Source organism: Phaseolus vulgaris, chromosome 8, assembly GCF_000499845.2.
Source record: "Phaseolus vulgaris cultivar G19833 chromosome 8, P. vulgaris v2.0, whole genome shotgun sequence".
Classification (NCBI taxonomy): Eukaryota; Viridiplantae; Streptophyta; class Magnoliopsida; order Fabales; family Fabaceae; genus Phaseolus; species Phaseolus vulgaris.
Genome location: NC_023752.2, coordinates 9,200,895 through 9,207,657, shown reverse-complemented (window position 1 = coordinate 9,207,657; position 6,763 = coordinate 9,200,895). Strand labels below are relative to the sequence as shown.

At 36.6% G+C, this 6,763-nt stretch overlaps 1 pseudogene; it reads left to right on the top strand.

The window, feature by feature from the left end:
* Positions 1-3,461: 3,461 nt before the first annotated feature.
* On the top strand, positions 3,462-6,062 carry LOC137827159 (pentatricopeptide repeat-containing protein At3g18020-like; annotated as a pseudogene).
* Positions 6,063-6,763: the final 701 nt, after the last annotated feature.

The window sequence follows — 6,763 nt, the reverse complement described above, 5'->3', positions numbered from 1 at the left end:
AACTTTTTTTTTTTTAAATAAAAGCTTTCATATTAGGTATCACTATGCCACTTAAGATCTCAGCTAGGCTGACACCTCAAGTAACAACAATCATTTACCATCACGTGAAAAAAAAATATTATTAAACAAAAGAAAAAAGAAAAGAAAAAGAAAAAAATACAAAAATACGGGGGGACTAGACCAAAACCCATATGTTAACAAAAACGATACATAGGTAGACTATACCTATTCATAAAGAATTCTAAGAAAGGACAAGGTGGAAGCCTATTATACCAAAGAAAAGGTTCTCTATGAAAAAATCCTAAATTAGCCAACTTATCAACACACGCATTTCCTTCACGAAAAATATGAGTAACTGTAAACCTAATTTTCCCACAGTAATTAAGACAAGCATTCCATCGATTACGAAGCATCCAAGGAACATTTGTCCTAGCAGTAAACGCAACACAAACCAAAGCAGAATCACATTCCAGCCAGACATTAGTAAGCCCCATCTTTTGAGCTTCCTCCATAGCATGTATAACCCCATAAAACTCAGCAACCAGAGCAGTCTGAACTTTAAGAAACGCAGAAAAAGCTCCAATAAATTCCCCCATACTCCCACGAAAAATACCTCCGCAAGTAGCAAGACCAGGATATCCCCTAGCAGCCCCATCAGTGTTAATTTTTACCTAGCCTGGTGAAGGAAACTCCCATCTAACAGGAAGAGGACGTAGAACTTTACCAGTACGAGTGTTAATACCAAAAAACTTTAGCACATTGAAATCAAACATATCATTCTTCATTGAAGCTTTAGACGAATTACCCACTAGACAAGTTAAGTCTTTAATAACCAAAATAGCCCTAGAAACCTCAATCTTATCCTGAAAACGAGCATAATTCCTCATACGCCATATCATCCAAATAGAAAAAGTTATCACAGCTAGCTTAATTAATTTAACCAACGAACTACCATCACTCTTAATAAAAGAAAGAAGATCATCCTTATTAGAGAAATGATAAGTAGGAAAAATGTGTTGAACCCAACTCCAAATACGCAAAGCATTAGCACATTCAAAAAATAAATGTTGAATAGATTCCTCGTGCTTTTCACAAAGCGTACACATAGAACAAATATGCAAACCTTTATTTTGAATATGCTGATCTGTAGGAAGCCGCCCATGAAAAACTTTCCAAAGGACAAGAGTTTTGGAAGGCGGAATATATGAAGACCAAATAAATTTACCCCAACCACAAGAAACCCCTGGATCCAAGAAAAAAGTCCTAGCTGATTTAAGAGTGAAACGACCAGACTCATCTAGAATCCAATTAGGAATATCCTGTACCGCCCTAACCATGATATGACTAAAAAGATGAGGCATCTGCTGTAAAGACAATGGAATACTCCAATCACTACCTGTCCAAAACTGAGAGACTGTATCCGGAATACTAGCACCATCAGATAATCCTGCAATATTTGCTAAAGAAAAAGTAGCACACCATTTATCATTCCAAAAATTAATAAGAGAACCTGTACCAACAGTCCAAGAAGTATAATCAAGTATAGTAGAATAAAACTGCTTAATTCCAGGCCAAAGAGATGACAATCTATAAACCATTCGAAACTCATATTTTGATTTAAGGACCCTAGCTTTTAAGAGCAAAGACCAAGGCTTGTTGCTATAAGCAAAGTTCCAAGCAAGCTTAAGAAGATAAGCATTATTTTCATGGTGAAGGTTAATAATTTTCAAACCTCCATTCTCAAGGGGAGAACAAATCGTATCCCATTTAACAGTAGCTATACCTTTTTTCAGAATATCACCAGTCCAGATAAAATTTCGACACCACTGTTCAACTTGCTTAAGAAGAGAAACAGGCCATTTATACAAATTAAAACTATAAGCTAGAAGACCCGTAATCACCGTATTGACCAACTGAACTCGACCCATCATGCTAAGAGATTTACCTTTCCAAGAAGCTAGCTTCAATTTGACTTTATCAGCCAAAGGTTGAAGAAAACGACCCCTTGGAGCACCAACAAAGATAGGCACTCCTAAATAAGTGAAAGGCAAACAACCATGACTACAAGAAAGAATACGCTGAATTTTGGTGACAAATCTTGTAGAATTATCCATGGTGAAAAAACTACTCTTAGAATTATTAACATATTGACCAGAGAAATCACCATATGTTTTTAGAAAATTTCTCAAATTTCTAAGAGACTTAGTATTTGCCCCATAGAAAATAAAAATGTCATCCGCATATAAAATATGAGAGGGAGTGAGAAAACCTTGTGGACTAGCCATATGTAGAATCTTCTTATCATTCACAAGCTTTGAGAGACCTCTACTAAGAACTTCCTCTGCAAGACAAAAAAGTATAGGAGACAAAGGATCACCTTGTCTAACACCTCTACTACAAGGAAAATAACCCACCAAACTACCATTTATTCTGATAGAAAGCATAGCTGAACGGAGAATAGTACTAATCCAACCGACAAACGAGGGGTGAAAACCAAAGCGTGACAAAACTGGTAGTAAAAATTTCCAACTTAGAGTGTCAAAAGCTTTGTGAATATCAACTTTGTAAGCCACATTGCCTCCGTGAACCTTTTTAGAAAGCAAGTTAATAGCTTCAGAAGCAATACTAATACAATCTTGAATCTGTCTGCCCTGCACAAACCCATACTGATTAGGAGAAATAATTCTGGCAGCCACAAGAGCAAGCCGATCTGCCAAAATCTTGGAAATAATCTTAAATTTAAAATTAGCAACAGCAATTGGCCTGTAATCTTTAATAGATTCAGCACCCTGAATCTTAGGAATAAGAGATACCACATTACTGTTCATTCCAGGGAGAACCCAGTTTTGTTTAAAAAACTGTTGGACTGCATTACAAACATCTGTCCCAATAATATCCCAACAAGAATGATAAAAAACACCACCAAAGCCATCAGGACCTGGAGCACTATTACCATTAAGGTTAAAAACAGCATTCTTGATCTCCAAAAAATCAGGACATTTAAGCAACATCATATTTTCCTCAGAGGAAACCAACTCAGGAATATAAGTACCAATAAAATCTTCCATATTGTTTGCATCCTGATCATGAGAAATAGACTCGGCATAAAGAGTTTTATAAAAGTCCAAAATATGTTCCTCAATGAGTGTAGGATCCTCAGTAACAACATTATCAATTCGTAGACGATGAATCCCACTAAAATTATTCCTCCTCTTGACCACAGCATGGAAAAAAGCAGTATTTCTATCCCCATCTTTAAACCAAAGCATTTTAGCTCTTTCTTTCCAAAACAAATATTGACAGTGAAGAGCCTGATCAAGCTCCTCTTTAGCGATCCTTTCTTGACAGAGAAGTCCATCAATATCAGACATACTAGCAGTCTCTAAATTTTGTTGAATACCAAGCAGAAGACCCTGTTTAAAAAGAACTGCATTGTGAACATTACCAAAAGAATTTTTATTCCAGTCACGTAGCTCAACTTTCAACCTTTTTAACTTATGATGTAAAATAAACATAGGACAACCAACAACCTTATTAGCCCAAGAATCATGAATAAGCTTCATACATGAAGCGTCTTGAAGCCACATAGAAAAGAAACGAAAATTGCTAACCTTCTTCAAAGAATTACTAGCAAGACTAGTAAGAATAGGGGAATGATCAGAACAATTTTTAACAAGAACCTGATAAGTACAAGAATCCCATTCATCCAAACACACTTCGTTACATAACGCCCTATCCAATTTTCTATGAATTCTATGGAACCCTCTCCTTCCATTACACCAAGTATAGCAAGTACCGGTAAAAGGCATACAAGAAAGATCATTAGTATTAATCCAATCAAGGAATTCATTGCAAGAAACTTGATTAGGAGCCACCCCTCCTTTACAGTCATCGGCTGAGAGCACAGCATTAAAATCACCCATAATACACCAAGACCCTATGAAGGAACTAAGATCCCTCCACAAAACCCGTCTAGCCACGTATGTGGTAGCACCATAAACACCTACAAAACTAAAACATTTATCATACAAATGACAAGTTACAGAAATAAATTGTTCATTTACCAAGAAATTTCGAACCAAATTAGGAACCGACAAGTAGAACTCTCACAAACTCAAGATTCTCTTTTGCACCACTGCTAGCATTCTGAGCACGGTAAACTAGAAACTTCATTCAAAAATGCATGATGTTCTAGCTAAGATAGATAATCCTTAGTGAGAGCATCAAAGATAATCCAGAAGCAATGGTTACCAGTTCTAATGTCCTGTCTTCTGCTCGGCCTCCCTTCTAAGGGCTCGATGCTTATCTCTTTCCAGACTTAATTCCTAAACCCCTCCGATAACTCCTCCAAAACTCTTTATGGAGATTCTGGGTCAGCCTCTACCACACAGCTCCTCACAACCGTCTGATGGACCAGTTTTGCGGTGCCCATCAACCCCTGGACGCTCACAGGCTGTTTTTTGACATGAAGATCCGTGGGCATTGCCCAAATGTTATCTCTTTCACCACTTTTATTAATGGGTATTGCTTGGTTTGTGGAATTAGGGACGTGCGCAAGGATGTTCGATGAAATGCTTGAGAGTGGCGTGGAGCCGAATTCGGTGACTTACAGTGTTTTGATTCGCGGTGTTCTTTGGGAGAGGGATGTGGAAGGTGGGAGGGAGTTGATATGCAGGTTGTGGGAGATGATGAGTGTGGAAGCTGAAGATTCGGTGAAGACCGCGGCATTTGCAAATTTGGTTGGTTCTTTGTGCAGGTAGGGGTTTCTTGGTGAAGTGTTTAGGATTGCTGAGGAGTTGCCGTTCGGGAGTGGTCTTTTTGAGGAGGTTGCTTATGGACAGATGGTGGATTCACTTTGCAGAGTTGAGAGGCATAATGGGGCAGCTAGGATTGTTTATGTAATGAGGAAAAGAGGGTTTGTTCCGGGTGAGGTGTCGTATAATTATGTCATTCATGGGCTTAGCAGGGATGGTGATTGTACGAGGGCTTATCAGTTGGGTTTATGTTATCTGAGCATACTTATAAGGTACTCGTGGAAGCTCTTTGCGAAGTGTTGGATGTGGACAAGGCGAAGGAAGTTTTGAAACTCATGCTGAGTAAGGAAGGTGTTGACAAGACTAGGATTTACAACATTTACTTGAGAGCTCTTTGTCTTTTGAACAATTCGACAGAGCTTTTGAATTTGCTTGTGTTTATGCCTGAGAACCAGTATCTGACTGGTGTGATCTCCCTCAACACGGTAATCAATGGCTTTTGCAAGATGGGTAGGGTTGATGAAGCATCAAAGGTATTGCATGATATGTTAATGGGAAAATTTGCTGCACCTGATGTTGTGACCTTCACTACTTTGATTTATGGTATGTTGGATGCTGCAAGCATCAATGAAGCTCATGATCTGTTTCATAAGCTGATGCCGGAAAACGGAATAAAACCTAGTGTTGTGACTTATAATGCTCTTCTCCGAGGTTTGTTCAAACTAAAGCGACCAATGATGCATTGATGGTTCTTGATGACATGGTAAATGATGGTATTACGGCAGATAGTACCACATATACAGTTGTGATAGAGAAGGTCTATGTGAATCTGACCAAGCTGAAGAAGCAAAGAGATTTTGGCACAATGTTATATGGCCTTCAGGGGTTCATGATAATTTGTTTATGCAGCAATTCTGAAAGGGTTCTGCCGCTCTGGCAATTTTAACGAGGCTTGTCATTTCTTGTATGAGTTGGTAGATTCTGGGGTCTCTCCGAATATATTTAGTTACAATATTCTGATCAACTGTGCATGCAATCTTGGTCTGAAAAGTGAAGCTTACCAAATTGTCAAGAGATGAAAAAGAATGGGCTCACTCCTGATTCTATGACATGGAGAATTCTTGACAAGTTAAATGGCAAAGGGGTGAAGGACATCCATTCTGAAGATCCTACCATGTCAACATTTTATGAGCCACGACATGAAGTTAGGATTGAAGTAAATTAGGTTTGTGCTTTAAAATATGAACAAAAAATTGTGGTTTCATTCAAAGGGTCTAAAGCATTAGGGACGTGATTTGGAGGCACTGATTCAGAGAGCTTTAAATACATTCATATTTTCAAATTGCACCATAAAATTTAAAATTGATTCAAAGGGTCTAAATGGATTAAAAGTCCATAGACAAGCTCAAACGATGAAGCTATAAGATGAAATCTCCTACCGCAAGTTCAATCCATTAACCACTCGAAATAACTAGCCACAATTATTAGGTACAAAAAGAAGGCTACAATAGGATTATGAGTTCTTTCATAACAGAAAATTAGATTTTTTTAAAAAAATTTGGTAAAGGATGTTTTATATTAAGTTTTTAAAAAAAATACTTTTATTTTAATTTTAAATAGATAAAATAAATATATCAAATCTTTAGTAAAAAAATTCACATGGGTGATTTTAATAATTGCTTTTATAATGAATTATAACTTTATATAATTTATTACTAATTTTTAATAAAAAATTAACATCAAAACTAAAATTGAAAATATAAATATTAAAACATTCCATATTTGAGTTGTTGGACAAACTCATTAAGAGTAAAAGCAAGTTGAAATAACTAGCCAAAATTGTAATCTACAAAAATAGGCTATAACAAGTTTAGGACTTTAGAGTATGTTAGATTATTTTTTATGATTCACTTGTTTATTTATGTATTGTGATAATTTTTTATATTGACTTATAATTTTGTAGGATTGATTTCTATATTTTCTCATATTTAATTATTTCTTTCCTTATC